We start from the raw sequence: 23,045 nt of genomic DNA on the forward strand, positions 1-23,045 counted from the left end.
TCTATGCTTTGTGGAAAACAAGAAAATGTTATGCTGGAAAGGAAATGCTATAACCACAGAAAGTATGTATTTGAGGATCAACAAAGAACAAAATAAAATAAAACCACTAAATTCGTTAATGGATGACAGAACTCTTGAATTCTGATTGCATTTGATATGAATTTAAATATGGACATCCATATATATGGGTGTATAGATGTGTATGTTGGTCTTTGCCTTATTTTTTTGTTCTTCATTCTCTCCCACTCTCTTTCTCTCCCCACTTCTTTCTTCCCCTCTCTCTATGTCCTACTTTACACTTACATGGTGTTTTCAAAGCAGACAATTTGTTTGTTTCTTCAAAGGCTATCATGCCCTTCTCTCCTTTTTCTGGCTAGTCATATCCTAATTTTTTTCTGACCTCATGAAAGGTCTTTCTTAATTAATCTCAGGAGATTCAGGCTGGATGAGGTAGTGCAGTGAGATATAAAAGAGCTAGTGGGCAGTGTCCCCAAGAGCAGAGAGGCTGCCCTGTATTCGTTGCCTTTGAAGTAACTGCCTGCTCCAAAAGCTTAATGCTACTGGAGTCTTCTTTGAATTAAACTTGAAAGTCACAGAAAAATCTACCTCTGTGTCTTTACTGGGTTGAAGTTATGAACCCAACTTGAAACTTCCTCCCTCTAAACGTCTTGTGGCAGGAAGATAATTCATTGTTTTAAGGCCAAAGTGGTAGATTTCTGCATCAAAATTAAGGTTCAGTCTACTTTTAATCAAATTATGGTATTATTGGATTTATTTCTAGAATATAAAAACCACTAACCATTAAAATGTACATAAACCCATCCCAAATATCCAGAAGTGTTTATTAAAAATAGATGGTAGGATTGGGAGAGATAGCTCGGCAGTTAAGAATACTTGGTTGTGGCATCATGAGAACAGGAACTTAGATCCCTGCACCCATATAACAAACTGGCCATCCAGCAAACAATTGTAACTTCAGCTGCAAGAGATCTGATATCTCTGTGTACTTCTGGTCTCTGTGCACATAGGCACATCTACTCCCTTATACACTTTGCACATACTCACAAAGGCAGACACATATACATAAATTTTAAATATAATGAAAAGGTAGATGAGAATAATTCACATACTTTTGAGTATGTATATTAACATACAGGAAATGATGCTTATTCAAAAATTAATCTACATATATTTTCCTATAAGGATCTGTCCCTGGTTCATGGGCAGGCTTTTTGGAGACCAGTGCCTAGGGTTTGACACCTTGCACAGCCTTAGTGCAGGGGGGAGGGGCTTGGACCTGCCTCAGCTGAGAGTGTCAGGCTCTGCTGACTCCACATGGGAGACCTTGAGTTTGGAAATGTGGCGATGGGGGTGGGTTGGCGGGGAAGGCGGGGTGGGATGGGGTGGGTGGGAAGAGATTGGTATGTAAAGTGAATAGAAAATTTCTTAATAATAAAAAAGAGTACTGGATGACTTCACAATGAAACAATTAAAAACTTTATTATTCTTCTTAGTTTTGGAATTTCATATATGTATACAATGAAACATAATTGTATCTATCTCCAATTTCCCTCCAACTCCTGTCATATCTTCCTCTATATGCTCTGCTCTCAACGTTCTCTCTGTCTTTTTCTCTCTCACTCATTAAGTTTAATTAGTGCTATTCACATGTGGATGAGTGTGGAAGTACACACAAGACTATGCAAGTCCTACAAGTGGTCATATCCTCACAAAAGAATGATTCTCCCTCCCTTGTAACTATCTGCTGCCAATATCTCCCCAGTATGGGAAGGGCTGGCATATCACCCTGTCTATGCCAGGATCTTGTTCTGGTCCTATGAAATTCACCAGAGCTGCTATGAGTTTATGAGGATGATAGCTTCGACAAGTTCAGAAGACAGAACTCTTCCATGTCCTCTGGCCCTTACATTATTTCTGCACACTCTTACATTGTGTTCTCTGAGCCTTGGTGGTAGTGAGGTTAGTACAGATGTTCTGATGAGGGCTGAGCACATAGTCATTTCCTCTCAGTACTCTGACCGGTTATGTATTTCTCCGTTGACTTCTGCTCACTGTGAGAAGAAGCTTTTTTTGCCCAAAGTCTTGAGAACAGCCAAAGTTTATGAATTAACCACAAATACGTAGAAGTCAATTGGTAGAATGACCAGTTGGCAAAATCACAATAGTAGATTCTGCCCTAGGGCCTATGCCCTGCCCCCTACCAACCATTGGATAAGGGTTGTAGTACAAGTCATGAAATTCTCTCCTATGGGACAGTCTTCGACTATAGCCAGAAAGTGGTTAGTTACACCATTAATGGTCATGCCATTACTGCGCCAGAGATACTTCTTGTGTAGCATCTAAGTCCATCTCTGAGTAACAACACTGATGTCATCTTGCCCCATAAATCTTGGTATTTCTGGTTGTTTTGTTACTTATTTCTCTATATCCTACCACCCAAATGTGTGAGGTCTTTCACAATAGAGTCTTACCATGGAGTTTTGGTGAATTACTACAGCTAATGGCAGTAGCTTGTGTTATTTTGAAGCCCTCTAGGGCCTCTCAGGCCAAAAATTCATAGGGAAGGATATCATGCCTTGTGCTGCAATTTTCATTTTCTCCTATGTTTTCTGGGAGCAACAATGTCCACCCATGCAGAACAATTCTGTTTGAACTCTTTTTCTGAAGTTGCATTTTGAAAAAAATCTCATTAACTAGTGGGTTTCCAAAAGGATCTTGGGGTTTTTGTTGTTGTTGTTAATCCCTCCCTACCTCTACCCTCCTATACTCACAGTCCTAATTAATCCCTTAATTTTCATTATTCCCCCTCTTCTTTCATTTCACATGTATTCTACTAATCCTCTAATTTTTTAAAAGTTGTGTTGTGAGAAAGTAGGCTTCAATATGAGTTTTCATACATTTTCACATTAAAGAAGACTTGTTTATGCGTTCTTGGGATTGAGAAAACATAATTTAAAAAAAGTCAACTCTGAAATCGCATCTTATGAACTGGGTTGTGTGAAAAAGTGTCCAGTGTCCACTGAAATGGACAGAGATGCCTGAGCAGGCTGTGATAGCCTGGCAGTGGGCTGTAGGACAGCTGTTTACATGCCAATCTTTGTCCATGTCTGTATTTCTTTCTCAGTCTTCCTCTGAGTTCTTTCAGGAGGTGATGTCCTTCCAGTAAATTTCTCCTGTGCTTGAGTTATCTATAACCTATCTGTTTATCTTCTTATAGATAAGAATGTTGGTTAGTATATTTATCTGTCTATCTATCTATCTATCTATCTATCTATCTATCTATCTATCTAACTATCTGTTGCCTATCCAGCTGTCATCTATTTATATATTTCTATTGGTCACTGTCAGATTATCAGTATTTGAATTTACCATTTACCAAATCTAATAGGACAAACACTATTTCATTGCTAATTTCCTCTTTTACCATGGAAGGCAGTGCATATCCAGTGATCATATTGTTATATTTAGACTGATTCTGCAATATTTTCCCATTATTGACCATTTCCCTATTCAGTGGTTTTATGGTTTCAATATGGAACGTTCCTGATAGACGCACATATTTGAATTTGGTTTCCAGTTGGTGGCACTGTTTTGAGGAGTTGGAATTCACATAGGTTGTTATCCTAAAGTCTTAAACCTGTATTCCTTTCAGATTATATCAGGTTTTTTTTCTATTCTTCTCACCTCTTTCAGCACTAGCCTTGGCTCTCACATTAAATTTCATGGTGCTCTTCTTCTTCTTTTCCTTTTCAAGTTGTATATTTTGTATTTCTTTTGTCCTGCTTGGTCTTTTTCATTGTAGATGTGCAAAAGAGTGATTTCCACATGACAGAGTCAATATTAGGCTATCTTGAAATTTCTTCCACTGAACATATTCCATTAATGTTCAGTTTACTCTAAGGAAAATTCTATGACAAGGGTGGAAAGCAGCCATATTCTTTGTTAAAATATCACAGGAATGCTCTCTAGTATAGTTGCTAATACTTTTCCCATTTGAAACCTCTTGAGCTGGGCCTCTATAGTCTATGTAGTTCTCAGCACTACTGTCTACCAAGACTGTACTAGGATGGCCCATTAAGCTCTGCTCGGAGTGTTCAACTGCTTTTCTAATCCAAAGTCCCTCCATAAAGGTAGCCTAGTTAGGCCTGTATCAGCAATAGTCCACTCCTTGTGCCAACCTCTGTATTAGTTATTTTTCTACTGCTGTAATAAAACACCAAGACCAAGACAATTTATGAAAGAGATAATTTAACTGTGATTTTAGTTTCAGTTTTAGTGTCCATGATGACAGAGCAAAGGAACAACCAGTCGCTCACATCTTGATCCACAACTGCAATGCTTTGTGAGAGCAGTGGGAAGCATGAGTGAGTTTGTCTTTTCAAACCTTAAAGGCCACCCTTCATGACATATCGCCTATAACAAGGCCACATCTTATTCTTCCCTCAAAGTTTCAAACTGTTGACCATGTATCCAAATACATTAGCCTATGGGATCTATTATTATTCAAACCACCACGCATATGGAAGTCATTTTTACCAATATCATTTATAAAATGAATTTTATAAAATAAAGTATTTCTGCCAACTAATTGATGCCACCTTGTTAAAGCAGCGATCTATGCACCATAAGTCCCTTCTATGTGGTGTGTGTATTCACTTGCCTATGTAGTCACCTGTGGAGGCCAGAGGGTTTACCTCAAGATGCCTTTCCTTAATCACTTATCCAACTTAATGAACTAAGCTATTTTGAGGCAGACCAGCTTTCTGAACTAGTAGATGATTAGATTATTTCAGCCAGACTGGCTAGACAACAATCCCCTGAGATATTCCTCTCTTCATTCCTGGGCATTGTGGTGACACAGACAAAAGGCATTTGGCTTTTACTTGTCTTCAGGGGACTACCATATTGAGATTCAGATATTTTAATCCACTTCTGTGCTTTAAAGACTTTAACACTGGAATCACAAATGTATACTAATTTGGAAAATTTCATATTTTAATGATGTACTCTAGCACATTTTGCAAATACTATATTGTAAAGAGTTTTTTTTTTTAAATCATTTGTAAACAGAATGAACATCTTTTAAAAGCATTTGGGGAGGGGTTACCTTTTATCATTTGTTTTTAAACTCGGCTTATCAGTGTTCATGGTGTTCCATGGAGGAAGGAGAGTCAACAGGATCTTCATCCTCCCATCAGTTAGAACAGGTCTGCTGTTAGTTTCATATATTCTGGTTCTAAGTAAAAAACAAAAAAAATGTGTCTTACTGATTTAATAATATTTGGAAACTGCTAGTCTATATTTCATGGCTTTTTGGACTTGGCAGTGCATCAGAATGCCTTGGAGAGATTCATAAAAGTACTAATTTCTGGGTATTTTTCCATACCCACTAAATCTAAATTTATGGGCCGCGTTGTAATATCTGTATTTTTACCAAGCTCTTGAGGTAAGTTTTATTCAGCTGGCTTTTCAATGTAATGACCTCTAAGGCTCTTTCCAAATTTTAAGGTTCTAAAATTCTTATAAGTTCAGTTGGATTTATAACTAGAAAATTTTCACAATAATGGATGTCATTTACTTTCATACTGTAGATCATCAGGACAAGTAGATTAAACCATACATATATATGTATGTATGCATGATTTTATATATCTTATAAACAAATACACAATTTAATAGATAACTAATATCAAATTGATTGCTTGTATCAATATATACTTAACTATACAATACAAATTCATATATATACATATATATAAAGAATCCACATATATAAAAAGAAAAACATAACCTAAATAACAGAGATGTCATCATATGTTTATAGAGATTTTATATGTATCCAGTTCAATGTTAGGATTATGAGTTAACTATAACATCAAGGGGTGGCAAAGTTTAGTTGATTAACAATACAGGAACGATAACAAATATTAGAAAACAAAATCTAATCTCTCTATGTCTGTATGTCTGTGTTTTTCTATCTGTCTGTGCCTATCTCTGTCTCTTTTCTCTTCACACACAGGCACACAGGCACAAACAGACAGACAGACAGACAGACACACACAGTCTGCCTCTTCATATCTCAGACATATCATAGAAATGAACACCAGGAAAAACAGCAAAAGAAAGAAGATAAAGTCAAAAGAGATTAGTGTTCCACTAACATTTAGGTTTCTTTCATTTCAGCACCACAGATACTGAGAGGCTCAGAATCTCATTTGGAGGAAAGAGCAAGGGATTTGGGCAGAAAATCTCAGTGCATGCCCTCTATGTGACTTTTCTCATCTCCAAGATGGGGAGCAACACAACAGTCACAGGTATTATGAGGATTAAATGAGGCCTTGGGCAGCAATGAAACATTCTAAACAAGAGCAATGCTTCCAGATAATATGGAATGGAGTAGTGTCATCGTGCTCTCTTCTTTTCAAAGGAAAAATGTCTGCCCAAGACAAATCTAAGAGGCAACAGATAATGCATGTAGTGTGCATGCAAAAGCGGGCACAAGGCTGTGTTCTCTCATTCACCCATTCACCCATTCACCCATTCATAACACAAGTTACCAGGCACTTTCATCTCACTCGTGCATATTCTAATATTCTAGACTATAGGCAAAACAGAGAATGGTCAAGTTCTCACATACTTTTTGAATATTGTTAAATAAAACAATATTAATTCTAAATCAAGTAATTAAAAATGTATAAGAACTTTTAAAATGTAAATTGAGTATGAAATAAGGAACATCTCAGATAAAAGAGGGTAGCTATGGATAGAGTTTTTGAATGAATATGATTTGAACTTTAAAAACTTATTTAAAGTTGTTTTCATATAATCTATTTTCATCATATTCTTTGCTGTCCCTCAACTTCTCCCAAATCTTCACTACCTCCTTCCCCACCTAACTTCATGTTCTTTCTCTCAGCAAACAACAACAAGAAAAATAAGACAAATCCAAACATGAAAATCAAAACAGGCAAAGAAGGAAATCAATGAGGCAAAAAAGACCAAAACAGTTCACAAAAACTCATGGAACCCATTTTATAGTGGCCAATTACTCTTGGGCATAAGGCCAATCAAGAAGTGTGGTTGATGTATGTATTGACACTCCATTGGAGAAAACTGATTTTCCTCTTCCCAGTAGCTATCAATCACAAATAACTTGCTGAATAGGGTAAGGACTTTGTGTCCATTTTCCCTTCTCAGTGCTGAAATATTGTGTGGTTCAATTTTGTGCATGTCTTGTGCATGCTGTCACAGTCTCTGTGAGGACACATTGTGTCTGGAAGATGCTATTTCCTTGGAATCATCAAACACTTTTGGCTCTTACAACTTTCCCATCTCTTCTGCATAGATCCATGAGCCTGGAGGGCAGGAGTTTGGATTTATAAATAAAGAGTAAGGAAAGGCAAGTGATTCAGTGGCTTGGTGAAGAAAGTCTATTCAGAAGAAACCAAAGTTTGCAAGCCTCTCTCTCCACCAAGGCAGCACTGTGTCCTTGGTGTAGTCTCTCTTACTTGGAGCTCTCTTGGGATCTATGTCACTGGCCACCTAATCTCAGAATTCTCTGCATTTGACCTCTTGTTTACTTAATATCTCTCTCATGCTAGACTATCTCTGCAAACTTCTGTCAATGGACACCAAGTTCTTACTTGGTTTCATTCTGTGTTCAAAACTAGTTTCCTGTTTTAGACTGGCATTCCCATTTTTCTAGCCAAACAGTAATTCCATGAATTAGTAAGAACGTGGACTATTTTATTTTTTGTGGACAAAGTACCTGCAATTATTTCTCATAGTTAGAATATTATGTCTGACTCTGGTTTCCTTTCAAAGCAGTGGTTTTTCTCTACAAAAGCGGAACAGTAAGCATGTCGATCTTAGGATGAGTGATTTGACTCCAAAGCACTCCATCAACAAGATAGTGTCTTACTAACTGTAAAACTACTACTAGAGTCTTATTTATGCTCTGAACCAGTAAAGCTGGGACTCCCTGGAGGGGTGCATATCCTGAAAAAATGTGTTTTCACCACAGTATCATCATCAGCAGTCTGCTCTTTGTTGATGTCATGCTGCAGGGCTGCTCCAAAACTACTCATTAATATGCTGTGGAATGTTCTGTATGGCAAATGTGTTGCTGATTAGTCAATCAATAAAACACTGATTGGCCATTGGCTAGGCAGGAAGTGTAGGCGGGACAAGGAGGAGAATAAAGCTGGGAAGAGGAAGGCTGAGTCAGAGAGACACTGCCAGCCGCCACGATGACAACCAGCATGTGAAGATGCCGGTAAGCCACGAGCCATGTGGCAAGGTATAGATTTATAGAAATGGATTAATTTAAGCTGTAAGAACAGTTAGCAAGAAGCCTGCCACGGTCATACAGTTTGTAACCAATATAAGTCTCTGTGTTTACTTGATCGGGTCTGAGCGGTTGTGGGACTGGCGGGTGAGAGAGATTTATCCTGACTGTGGGCCAGGCAGGAAAACTCAAGCTACATTAATACTCATCAGTATATTGAGTGAAGGGAAAACAATTAACTCCTTAGTGCAAGATTCTAAATATGATGTTGAGAATGGCATCAGATAACTAAATCGCACTTCAAATGACCACCAGTGTCTTATTTGACAGTGAAACTGAGTGAATCAAAATTGATTTTTTTAATCCTCCATCCTCCCTCACTCCCAATAGAGTGTTTTATAGAACTAACCTTGGGAAAAAAGGTGGCGTGGTTGAAGTTAGTCTAAAATGGGAAAAATGGAAAAACGAAGAGTATGATTCAGGCTTTGCTTATCTGTTTCTAGCCTCTCTTCCTGACCCTAAATAACAGATTAAATTTCTCCTTAGTGCCTGACTCAGTGCTGATGAAGGAAGTGCAATGAGCCTCTCATGTACCACATATTTGGGAGCAAATATAATAAACAAGGCGCATAAGAGCAACCTAACAACCTCGTGAGATTTTTACAGTATGCGGGAAGTGCATGACTTTTAAAAGATGCAGCTTTCTAAATGATACCCTTAAAAGATCAACTACAGGTCTCAAGAGACCACAGGATTTAAGGAATCTATACATTTCAGAAACAAATAGTCACCGTGAAATAGAGACAAAAATTGAAGCTCCATTTCACTATGAGCATGAGTCCTTTTCATGTTTGTATTTCAGTTTTTAAAATTCAATTCTCTTATATATATATATATATATATATATATATATATATATATATTATTACCTTTTACTCTCTATTTTATTTTAAAGATTTATTCACACACGTGTGTGTGTGTGTGTGTGTGTGTGTGTGTAGAGACAACAAATAAAATTTCAGCAACATATAGTGGCAAGATATGAAAACAATCTGAGAAAAACTTCACTAAGTGGAAGATGGTTGGTATATGTGTGTAGAGATGTGGGATGTCTCACCATTCACATGCAGAGGTTAGAAGACAACTTGTACTGTCAGTTCTCTTGTATTATGTGGGTTCTGGAAATCAAGCTCAGGTTATCAGCTTGACAGTACAAGCTTTAATCCACTGATGAGCCATTTCACTGGTCCTCATTTTTCTTTTTAATTGATCCTTTAATATCAATTCAGCATCTAGTTGTTTCTATAACAGGCTCTTATTATATAGTTCATACTGGTTAAGAATTCATAGTCTCAGTCTCCTGTGAAGGCTAGGATGTGGATGCTAGCTGTGAATGCCATCCTGCCTTTTCTTTTCACTATATTTTAGTGTAGAGTTTGTTGATATTAGGAAAGTTTATATTACTGGTGTCCTTGTTTCACACTGTATCTGGAATCAGAAAGCAGAGAAAAGTGATCAATTCTGTGTTCAGCTGGCTTTCTTCTGTTTAGAAAGTTCTGGACCCAAGGCCAGGGAATAGTGCATCCACCTTCAGTGCATCACTTTCCACCTTGGTTAACACAACCAACACAGTCCTCCATAGGTGTGTGTGGAGGATTATATACTATGTAAGACCAGATTTTGTCATGCTGTCAATCGGCACTAACCATCAGTGGACAGTCACTACCATCACCTACAGCATTTTTAAATCTAAATTCTAAATCTCTGTACCAACTTACCAGTAATTTTCTTTTTCCCCCACTCCTCATTCTTGACCACCACCTGTACGCTTTTGATAAGTTGTTCTACCCTTCCATTTCAAATTTATTATTCAAAATGTTTTACACATATAAACTTTAAAACCTAACAACAACTTTCATTGTCTTGTTCCATTCTGAAAATGCAGAATGGTGAGGCTTACATCTGTCAAATATCATATGCAAAAACCCTTGTTCTGCCAAGAAGCTGATACACACAAGACACAGATCCAGGAAGGACACAGGATAAAGTCAAATCGGCTTGTCAGAGGATGGTCAAGACGTTCACTTATCGGTCCATAATGTGTATACACTGAAAAAAATTGTCGTTGTGGAGTTTAACAACCAAAAAAGACCAGAGTCATGACAAATGAGGAACTAATTTTAAAAAGAATGCTTGACCAAGCAATATGAAACCTCTTCAAGTATCACGCACTTTGTGAATTGTGGGTGTTGTAATTGCTGCCATTGACTGGAACTGCAACAACAATAGTATTAGCTGGACAAGCTCATAACAAGGCATCTCTATAGGATGGCCAAACTTAGAATCGTTCTAAGAAAGGTCTTGGAGGTTCAAGAAAAAGATGCTGTGATGAATCGTCCTCTGAGTAGGATGCATATTAGAGTTATTAACACCATATACAGCTTAACAGGAGCTCTGAAGAAAATCTAATCACATATGGCAAAGTGATTCCCCTTTCAGCTACCCTAGGGAGGGCAAAGAGCTCAGGTTATGCAGTTAATAAGTAGTGAGTCCTACTGCTTGAGTTTGGTTGTTCTGATGCTGGAGAGGCAAAGGAATGGAGGTGGGAATGTCACAGCAGGCTTTGCCTGTCTTCTCTTACTACTGAACCATCTTCCCCATTCCTGGTGCTCTTTGGAGTATGCTGTACTTTTTGTCAATATTACATGCAAGGTAAGTAAACGTTTTATACACTTCTGTACAGCTACAGAAGCCAGAAGTGCAGAATCTATAGGGAAGTCAATGTTGACTTAAACTTGGAAGTGTTTTCTACTGATTTTAGCATCCAACAGTGGATCAAGGGTGCCTCTTGAGACGGCAGTCCCCATCAACTGCGTATAAAGGCTAAATGAATCCCACAGAACAAGGTTTTTAAAGATTACTGTGTGACCCATGAAACCATGAGTTACTTGGAGTCCTTTAAAGTTCCATAAAGATCTGAAAGTGTTTGCTAAGGACCTGTCTGAAGGCCCAGTATTTGGGAAGAGGCTTGTTTTGCAGGGCCACAGATAAAGTAACAATGAGTAAGACCTGGATATGGACAATTCATTAGAGTGCGTAATTATCCATCCATAACTTCCATGGCTCACTTGTCATTGTTAGACTTTGGTACCAGTCAGAGGCATACTCTAATGGCTGCTGTTAGAGCACAGCTCTGATTAGAAGGCATTAAGGCCCTGGTTCTGAATTGGGGATGCTGCTGAAGGCAAGTTTGGAAACAACCTTAGATGGAAGTGACAGAGTTACACAGATGTAAATGCTTTATGCCCAGCAGGCTGATTCCTCGCCCTGTCTCTGTTTGGAGACTGGGTGTCCTGAGACACAGCCACTTCCTTCAAGGAAGCTGCCTGACCTCAGCCAGGCACTTCAGTGTTTAATGCATTCATTATGTCTGAGGTCAACTTTAATTTTTCAGGTCCTCCTCTTAGCTGCCTAGGGATAAATGTATAAAAAGCCTATCATCCAACATCATGCCCTCAGTCCATGAGTCATTCAGTATCCTCTTCAGAATTTTAAAGGCACAGACAGCATGCAAGTCATATTTTCCATCCAATGTGGGCTATTTTTTTCCCCTCTGCTTTACAGCATGTGCCAAATTTGATTCCTGTGACAATCCGTATTGCACAAAGTGAAAGGCAGTTTTTCAGCTCTTCCTTTTTTTTTCTTCCTCCCATATGGCTGAATTGATTCATCTCCTACTACAAACTCATTCTCTCACTAAAATGTGATCTTTGGTGCTTTAAATGAATATACCATGGCTTAAACGATGCAGTCGAGCATAGTTTCCATTTCAAAGCACAGGCCACAGGATCAGGAGACCTAGGTGGAAACATGCCCTGCCATATTCCAAGCTATGAATAATGGCCCTGGATTTCCCTGGACTGTCCTCCTTCAGTACAGAATCAGGGTAAATCTGAAGCAACAATCCTCCATTTACTGAGCAGCCTTCGTTTATCCTAATTATTTTACATATCATTTATTCATCTGCCAAAAAATATACTTATTGCCCCACTTTCGTGTTTTAGCCATGTATTAATCACAAATGCTTGGTAGTAAGTGAGATGGAGTGGGATCTTGCTGTTAGAGACCTTAAAAATTCTAAACCATAAATATATGTCAGCCAATTATTTAATTATTACCATGAGCCATGCCTTAGAGGAGAAGCATGGAAGCTTAAAAGCGTGATTGATAGGAAACAGCACACATGATCATGGATTGGAGGGGACTGGTGTGATAAACTATATCTGTTTCATTCATTCATTCATTCAGTCAGTCAGTCAGTCAGTTATGTATTTATTTAACAATATTTCCTAAGTAATATTATATCTCAAGCATAAAAACAGATTTTAGGACCACGTGGAAAGAAAAAAATAAGTGGTAATTTTCCAAACGAGTTTAACATCTAAATGATGTTTTTTTTCCAACTTCATTTGTAGTTCATGATACATTGTTGGAGACTGAGAAGAGTTTGTTATAAGAAAATAAAATGGAGAAGGCACTCTGAGGTGAAAGCATTGGCATTTATTTTATGGGAGAGAAGAAAAACAGGAGAGAAATTTAAAGGAAGTTAGGCTAAAGCTTCAGCTGAGAGGAATATGGAAAAAAAATTTATGGGTGAAACTCGGTAATTTGTCTGGGGAACTTAGCTTGATGCCAGAATGAGTTCTGATGAGAATATTACTGAGAGCCATTACTCAGCCTTCTGATTTGGATGGGTGCTTATTCCTTCTAGAATAAATGGGCACATTGCTCACTAGCTTGCAGACTCAATGACAAAGAGAGCAAACCACATGACCTGTGAATCCTTTTGTCAAATTCAAATAACACCCATAGCCATTTACAAAGTCAGAAGAAATTTTCCTCATTGTGGATATTCAATCTCTGCTTAATGACAGAGGCAATTCACACTGTACTTTGTGGGCAGAACTTTGTTAACATGTAAATGGGACCACAGTATCTGTACTTAGGGATGCAGTAACCATCAATTTGCCTGCCCCTTCAAATGAGTGTTGCATAGGGATGCTCAATTTCTCAAGAAGATTGCCACCTCTAGTTCTAAATATCAAAGTATTTACGCTTTTCAAGGCAGCCACCTCTAAGATACAGCAGCCTCAATCCTGGAAAAACTGCAGCATTCTGTCCATTTCTACATCCCCTTCATGCTGTCACCTTCTCCGAATGGTTCTCTATACCGCAGCCAGAGAGCCCTGTTCAATAGTGCAAACCTCATCCACTATTTCCAGAAGATCAGCTTCTGTGCAATGACAGCAAGTCTGTGGTTTTCTTCGGTGTGACACATATCTATCTCTTTAGCTTTGTCATAAACAAAGTTTCTAATACAGTTTTCAGAATTTTATTAGATACATTTTATTTCTAAGTAGTTTTGATTCATAGTAAAATTGAGCAGCAGGCAAAGATTTGTCCCAAATACCCACTCCCTGTCATATGGTGTTTCTTCTAGTACCAGCATCTGTCTCCAGAGTTGTACATTTGCTGCAGTCACTAACTCAATATTAACACATAATCATGTATCCTCTATGGGTCACATTCGTATGCAGCTTTGTTGCTATACATTATATGGGCTTTCTACCATTACAGTATCATATGGAATAATTTCGCTTCCTGAAAATCTCCTCATTGCTCTTTTCACAGCTATCTTCCTCATGCTCAATGCTTTTACTTTCTCCAGTTTTGAATTTGCCAGAACGTTGTTAATTTAGAATTATATAGCATGCAATCTTCTCAGATGTCTCTCTTTACCTTATTAGATATGCTCGAAGTTTTCATCATGTCTTTTCATGGCTAAATAGCTCCTGTGCACGTGTGTGTAATAATATTTCATTGTATAGTTGTACTGTATTGTACATATGTATTTACCATAATAAAAGACATTCTGGTAAACTTTCAAGTTTTGGAAAATATTTTCAAAAACCCCTTTGGGTAGGTTTAGATATGGACATATATTTTCAACTCCTTTGAGTACGTATCAGGTAGGAAGATTGCTGAATTGAATGATAAAACATGTTTATTTTCTAAGAAACTAGCAGAACAATTTCCAAGTGGCTATACTAGCTTCATTCCCATAACCAGTGAATGCCAGTTTGTGTCTCTCATGCTCTCCAGGATTGGCAGAGGTAGTGTTCTAAATTTGGGCCATTTTGGAATATTTGTGGTGGTAATACTTCTTATTATTGCAATTTTGTTTCACATTCACTAATGACATGCAATGTGGAGTCTTTTCATATGCTTCCTTGAGATATAGTTTCTATCTTCTTTGGAGATAATGTCTATTGAGGTCTTTGGTCACTTTTTATTTGGGATTTCCTTATTGTTTCTGGTGGCAATCCTATCTCATTCCAATTTCCACAGTCTGCTTTTCCTTTGACAATGCTTTAAGGCAGATACTATTGTTTAATTTAATAATATCTCATATATCAACTTGTTTCTTTGCAGATTGAGACATGGATGTTTTGTCTGAATAAACATTACTAGGGAGATGTTCCACTAGACAAGTAACTTCTCATGCAAGCCTGATGACTGAAATTTGATCCCAGAGCCCATGTGAAGAGCTGAGGGTGGGGGCAGTAGTACACTTCTGTCATTCCCAGCACATCTACAGTAGGATCAGAAGTAGAAATGGGAGATTTGTCTAGAAGCTCTCAAGTTAGCTAGTGGAATACGTGTTAAAGTAACAGCAACAAGAGAGAACCTACTTCCAAACAAGGTAGAAGGAGAGAACCTACTCCTACACAGTTGTCCTAAATAAATCTGTTTATTACGTAAATAAATAGTTAAAAAAGTCACCATCAAGCCTCAGATTATCTCAATATTCCTTTGTATTATCACCTCAGAGTTCTATAACACTGTATTTTAAAACTTATGTTAGATTTAAATGAATTTTGTGAAAAATACAATTTCTGTGACTAGGTAATATTTTGATTTTTTTTTTACACGAAGATTCCCAATTGCCTCATCCTCATTTACTGAAGACATCTCCCTTTCTTTCTTTATTTCACTTCTCAAATATCAATTAACTATTTTTATGTGAAACTGGCCTCTTTTATTTGGGCTCTTTCTTCTGTGCCATGGATCAAGTCATCTATCCCTTGACTACTATCACAGTATTGATTATCGTAGTAAGTCCTGAAATCTGCTCAGATCAGTTCTCCAAATTTGTTCTTTCTCCTCAACCCATTGGACCTGCACATTTATGTTGGTGAGAAATTGAATGTCCAAAACCAAGTGGATTTATCTGCTTCTCTTTGTAATTGTACTTGTTCTTGTTTTGCAATTTGTTGTTATATTATTACACCCTTTCACATTTGTGACTGTTATTTTTCTCCAGTAAAATGCAAGCTTTCATGTTTGTATAGTGTACTCTTTTCTTTATAAATTTAAAACTTTCATAATTCCGTTAATTTTAACACTCTCAACCCAAAGACTACTTTAAATTTTCTTTTGGTATACATTTCACACTTTATTTTTGTTTATATTAACTTCTACCTATTCATAATTTAGTTCAATATGATGTACTCCCAGAAGACTTCAATAATGTCTCATTTCTCAAAAACTGTTTTTTTAATTCTCGTAGCATTACTTGCATTTTCTTTAATGTTTTTCAAACTGTTGATGTTTTGCCATTATAACATTTTATTCCCATTCTGTTTTACACCTAAACAATAAAAAAAAATTTCTGTAAGGGTAGAAGTTTTGGCTAATTTATTTTAGCTTATGGTAGTAAGCTTGAAGTAACAAGTTAGGTACCTGATAGATGCCTACTAAAATGGGTTGATACATAGATGACTGTATTTTATGATGAGCCCAGAACTTGGAACATGAATCGCAGAATCATGAACTATTAAGTGGTCCTATTGACCTGTTATTAAAAATTATATCATCTTATTTCCACTATAGTGTCAAAATTGTTTGTTAGATGAGGTGCTACTGTTCTAATATCTCAAAAAAATAGACTTAAAACTAAAATTAATCAGAAGACATGGCAGTCATTTCATACTATTTAAGAAAACAATTCACTAATAGGACATTGCAACTTTAAACATATATATACTGAAAACAGATTCTCCCAACTTGATTAAAAATACAACTAGATGTAAAGATGCAAAGATTAAGCTCAACACAACAGTAGTAGGAAAATTCAGTTTCCCCACTTAACAATCTTAAAACAGGGAAATATCTAAGTTCAATGAAATCATAAATCAAATGAACTAAATAAACGTCTATAGAATATCTCATCAAAGACTTCAAAATTCATAGTCTTCTTAGCTGTCCATGGAATTTTCTCTATGAGAGGTCATATAAAATACTAACAAATATAGGTAAATTAAAAAAATTTCTCATGTTCTATCTGATCACAAACAATAAAACAAAACTAGAAATTCACAGTAAGAGAAGGTACAGAACATACACAGCCTCATGGAGATGAAACAATTTGATATTGAATGCTGAATGGGCCATGAAAGACACCAAGAATGAAAATGTTAATACTCTAGAGTAAAAAAAAAATGAAACACAACACACCCAAATCTATGGGATACAATGAAAACACCCCTAGGAGGTAATTTTATAGTTTAAGAATACCCATATTAAAAAAATAAGAGAGATCTCATATAAATATGATGCAACATATGGCCCCAGAAATATAAAAATGAGCCAAACCTCAAATCAATAGATGGAAAAAAGAATTAAGTTCAAGTGGACATTATTGAAGCAAAGCAAGACACAACAAATGGTCAACAAAACAGAGATGGTTCTTTGAAATGGTAAATAAGCTTGAAAAATCCCTTAGACAAACTAGTCCAAACCGAGAGAATACCCAATTAATATATTTTGACGTGAGGATGGAGCTTTTACAATAGATCCCAATGATATTCAGTAAAATCATTAAGATATACCTTAAAAACCCACTCTACCTAACCTGAAAATCTTTGTAAAAGAATGAAATTCTAGATGAATATAACCTTCAAAACTAAAAGCAAGATGTGAAAAACTATTTAAACATATCTATAGCAAGCAATAATATTAAAGCAGTAATTATAATTTAAAACAAAAGCTCCCATCTAAGATGTCCAAGCCCAGACGGATTCACTGCTGAAATCCATCAAACCTTTCAAAGAACTAATAGTTGCTCCTCAAACTATTTCATTAATAGAAAAAGAGAGAATGTTACCAAACTTCTTTCAAAGCCAGTATAACCTTCATACTAAAGTCAGATAAAGGCACAGCAGCAACACCAATACTAACAAAAAGCAAAGCAATGCCAGGAGGCTCTAGTGGCCTGTCTGTTTCTCATTACTCTAGAGGCAGAGACAAGGGAGCAAGCTGGATACCTAGACCAGCCAAATCAGAGAACTATGCATTCAAGCAAGGGACTTGCTTAATATATAAGGTACACACAAACAAGCATAACTACACTCTCACACATGAATACACATACACATTAGCATGCACACACACATGCAAGAAAAAAGAAAAAAATGGTTGCAAACTAAACCCAAGAAAAACAAAAATTATCATTCATGATTTCAAACATGCTTCCAGAGGTCCAAATATATGTAAGATTATGGAAATCAATAAATGTAGCACCTCAAATAAATTAAGGACTGAAATCACATGAGAACAGACACAGAAAATGTTTTTTACAGAATTCAACATCCCTTTATGATATGGGACTAGTAATAAAAGGAAGATATATTTAATTATAACAAAAACTAAATAGGAGAAACCAGTAGTGAACACTATACTGGGAAAACCTGAACACATTTCCATGAAAATGAGGAACAAGTCAAGTTCATATACTTTGTCAACTGTAATGCCACATAATACTTGAAGCCCTTGAGCAAGAAGATCACAACAGTCAGAAAAAAATTGTTACAAAAAGGAAATAAAAAAGTTAAAGTACATGTATAATACTTCACTTAAAAAATGTGGAGTTTCTTCCAGCAATCTTTTGATCTGATAATTACTTTCAGAAAAGTGTAATTTGCAATATTGTCAGAGATCAGTAGCCTTCTTATATATCAATAACAAGAACATTGAGAAAGAAATCAAAGAATCAATCACACTCATAATTGCCTCAAGAATGTTGGAGTGAACCTATCCAAGAGGTAGAAAACCTTTACAGTAAAAACTATAAAACATCAAAGAGAGAAATTGAATGAGATGGAATGACTTTCCATGATCTGGATTGAAAGAATTAGTATTGTGAAAATTGTTGTACTGTCAAAATCAGTCTAGACATTCAATGCAATCTCCATGAAAATCATAGTACCAATGTTCAGAGAAGTAAAATATGCAATGCAAAAATTCATATGGAAACACAGAAGACCCTGGATAGACAAAGAAATCCTGAGCAAAAATAATTAAGCAGGGGTTATCACCACATCTTATTCCAAGTTATATTACAGAACGAGAATAATAAAAATAGCATGACACTGACAGAAAATAGACTTGTAGGTCAGAGGATGAGAATAATGTACCCAAAAAGGAGCCCATGCAGCAATAGCAACATGAATTTTTACAAATATACCAAAAATATACATTGTAACATTTTCAATGAATGGAGCTGGCAAAACTGGATATCTAAATGTATACTAATGGGTGATGATCCCTATCTTTCACAATGACCCCAAGTCAACTCCAAATGGGTGAATGAGTTTAATATAAAACCTGTAACTGTGATATTGTTAGAGAAAAAAGTAGGAAAAGCACGTCAATACATAGGCATAGACATGGACTTTCTGAATAAGGCTGGTTTTGGTCATGAAGTAATTTCAACAACTGTCAAACATGACTTCATGAATTGAAAAGCTTCTTCACAGTAAAGGGTTAAGTGGAGGGACAACCTATAGAGTAGAAGTAAATCTTTGCTAGCTTTACATCTGGCAAGGGATGAATATCTAGAACATGCAAAGAACTCAAATTGAAACAAGAAACCAAACAACTTGGTTGAAAAATTGGCTGATTAAATGAACAGACAGTGTTTAAGATATGAAATATGTACAGCTGATAAACATGCACTGTTTACCCTGATTAGTCATTATGAAAATACAGGTTAAAAAACATATTGAGATTTGAACTCATCCCAGTCAGACTGGAACTCATTAAGCAAGCAGATAAGAACAAATGCCCTTGGGCATGTAGACCTACAAGAACATTTGTGTGCCACTAAGGGAATGTACTAGTCCAGCCCATGTAAAAATCAGTGTGGGAGTGTCTAAAGAAACTAAAATCAGACTGCTCCTGTGTGTGAGCTATACAACTTCTGAATATTTTCCCATAGGAACTCAAATCCCAGAGCTACTTGAACTTAATGTGTACAGCAGCCATTATTCACAGCAGTAAAGTTACAGATTGTCTTAGGGTTTCTACTGCTGTAAAGAGACACCAGAACCACGGCAACTCTTATTTTAAAAATGTGTTTAATTGAGGTTTGCTTACAGTTCAGAGGTTTATTCCATTACACTCAATATAGGAAGCATGCTGTGGACAGGCAGACATGGTGCTGGAGAAGGAGCTGAGAGTTCTACAGCTGTATTGGCAGGAAGCAGCAAGAGAGAGTGGCCTGGCTTGAGCTTCTGAAACCTTAAAGCCCACTCCCAGTAACACACTTCCTCCAATAAGGCCACACTTACTCCAGCAAGACCACATGTCAAAATTCTTTTAAATAATGCCACTCCCTGGGAGTCTATGGGGACCATTTACATTCAGACCACCACATAGACCCAACCTAAGCACTCAAGAGCAGAGGAATAAAAAAAATATATATCTGTATACAAAGTGGATTGTTTTGCCATAGAGAAGGTCCAATGTTTCAAGAAAAATAAGCAAAACTATAGACAGTCATATTAAATGGCTTAAACAATATTCAGAGAGATACATGCATGCTTTCTATTATTTGGGATTTCTAGACTTAACATACATTTAAACAACCACAGTGTGATTATTATGTGACAATGAAAGCTATCTAGAGGACTATCAGGTGGGGAGAAAACAGAGAGCAGGGCCAATGAGGAGAGTGAGCTTAATAAATCATTTATATTTGAAAGAAAATATTTATATGTACTAGGCACAATGAAGATATACAATTTAAACTTTTATAAAAAGAAAATTTGAGTGCACACATTATTGAAAAGAGATCATAAATTTGAAGTTGAGTACAGAAGGGTATCTGCAAAAGACCAGAGGGAGGAAAGGGAAGGGAGAAATTATGTCATTACATTATTATCTCAAAAAATAGAATATGGAACTTATTATATATTGATAGCTGTTTTTTCCCTATTCCGGTCTCACTAATTTTTTCTAATAGACTATTTGCCTCACCAATTTATGACATTTATTTATAGCACACGCATGGTGTACATACACACATGCAGACAGAATACATACACACACACACACACACACGCACACACACACACACACACATATATATGCAATAAAATAAAAAATATAAAAATTTAAAAAATAAAACATAAAAATAGTGGCAACCTGTATAGAGCACTGGAAACCACTCCATCCCTCCATACTCTAATCTACACACACACACACACACACGCACACACACACACACACACACGTGCACGCGCACCAACTTTGTTTTAGTAACACTCTTAGTAGCAGATTTCATGTCTAGGAAGAAATGTTAGAATTACAACATAGTGTTACTGCAGCTGGTTCAATAAATTCCTTCACAATTTCTTCACTTTCAACATATGCTCACATTCTTCTTTACAATTTATGTCAAGCCATAATTAAAGATTACTACTCCTCCAAAATTCCATAACTATCCATCTTTTCACATGCTGTTAATCATTTTAGTTTAACATACTGCATTGTTCATATGTCTCCAGAATTATTCAGATATTGTTACAATCATGTCCCTCTATATAAAACCTTGACACACACGATTCACACCAACACTTTTATTTATCCTGCATTAGTCTTATGTCCCTGGTTGGTGATGCTTACCTGAATTAGTCTGAAGTTTTGAATTTAAGCAGTATTAGGATTTGTGGTCCCAAAATTCAAGTAGAAGAAGCCAAAGATAATGAGCCCTACTATCCTCATGGTCTAGAGTAGAAACACAAGTGTCTTAGCCCTTGAAAGTTTCTCGCCTAAGCTGCTATGATTCCATAACCAATTTAAACCAAGTCACATAATTAGGACATTTAAGTGTCCAGTCCAATGAGTTGAAGCTGTAGCACATGGTATTTGAAGACTTCTATAGCAGTATAGACTAGATCTATACTTCTCTCTGGAAAGTGTCATAGACAAGGAAAACATGGTCATTCTAAGTGTGAGACAATTATAACTAATTTGTAATTATTCTTTACGTTTCCATGAGGAGATTATCACGACACCATGCTTGTATTCCACCAATGAAGAAAACATAGCCCTAATAAATCAGACGGCAGTGGGCTAAGGGAGAAGATTGGACAATGGTAAAGCTATGTACCTTTAGAGATGGAATGATACACCTAAAGTATTAGCTCTCAAGTCATATTATTTGAGTATAAACTCTACCATTGACATCAGTTATAAAATTTTCAGTCACTTTGTATTCTGAAGCTCATTTCCTTTATCTGGGAAATGATGTTAACAGTATTACTTATTTCATTGTTTGTTTGTTGCTCTCTCTCACTCTCTCTCTCTCTCTCTCTCTCTCTCTCTCTCTCTCTCTCTCTCTGTGTGTGTGTGTGTGTGTGTGTGTGTGTGTGTGTGTGTGTGTATGCACAGCTGGCCATGTAAAATGTATATAAACCTGTCTGGAACAGTGCAAATCATGAATAAACTGGTGGTTACAATTGTATGGCTTCATTGTATACTACGTAAAGATAGGCTCTGGTCAACTTGATTTAATTTGATGAACTATATTTTTAAATAATTATTTTATTCTTTGAAAGTTTCATATATTTATACACTGTATAGTGATCATATCCAGCTATCACTACTTCTTATTTTAACAGGAGCTATCCTTGTAAAAATGGGAAAGTCTACCTTGAGAACTATGTTGCTCTATTATCAAGGCTGCTCAATACTTGGGATGCTAAAATGATTGTATAGTTGATTATACTCTCCATGCTATACCCTTATTCTAGTTCTCTAAAGGTGACTTACTTTTCATGTAAATAACATTCCATTTTCTGCCTTTATCCTCTTATTATTTGATAAAGTGGCAGGTTCTATGCTGTCTTTGGTTGATAATAAGTCAACTTGCCTAGCCTGTGATCCTCAGTTTTTTGATCAAACATCAAGACAGATGACTAGAGTTTGAGCAAAGCACTTTACCCTTCATAATGTTAACTGGGCCTTATTTGAATGGTTGAAGGTCTTAAGAGAAAAGGCTGAGTTCCCTAGAAATGCAACAAACTATTTACATGCAACTTTGATTAAAAACTGCTATACTTATTCATGTTGAGGTTTCAACTTGTCTGACTGTCTTGCCAAGTTTGGGCTTGTCAAGACCTACAAGCATGTTACATAATTCTCTGTCATTGATCTTTCCTGTTTCTTCTATGAATGAAAAAATTATTCACTTTCTGTGTCATTCATTCTGTTTCTGTGCAGAACCATCAATTATAGTATATATCTATATATAGTATATATCCTTGGTCTGAACATCTGTATGGCCAATTTATAAAATCTCTCGATGGTTACTTCAAAATCCATCATCTTCAGG

The 23,045-nt window shown here is 36.4% G+C and overlaps 1 long non-coding RNA gene across 2 annotated transcripts in view; it reads right to left on the minus strand.

Moving 5' to 3' along the window:
* The window catches only part of LOC131912655 (uncharacterized), a 98,200-nt gene that overhangs the window by 58,897 nt on the left and 16,258 nt on the right, over positions 1-23,045 (minus strand). Inside the window, exon 3 of one of the 2 annotated variants that reach the window (XR_009379664.1) lies at positions 5,135-5,257. The exons of the other annotated variant lie outside the window; for it this stretch is intronic. This is a non-coding gene — a long non-coding RNA (uncharacterized LOC131912655). Of the gene's footprint in view, positions 1-5,134; positions 5,258-23,045 lie in introns of those variants that run through there. 2 annotated transcript variants of the gene reach the window in all.

Source organism: Peromyscus eremicus, chromosome 6 (assembly GCF_949786415.1).
Source record: "Peromyscus eremicus chromosome 6, PerEre_H2_v1, whole genome shotgun sequence".
NCBI lineage: Eukaryota > Metazoa > Chordata > Mammalia > Rodentia > Cricetidae > Peromyscus > Peromyscus eremicus.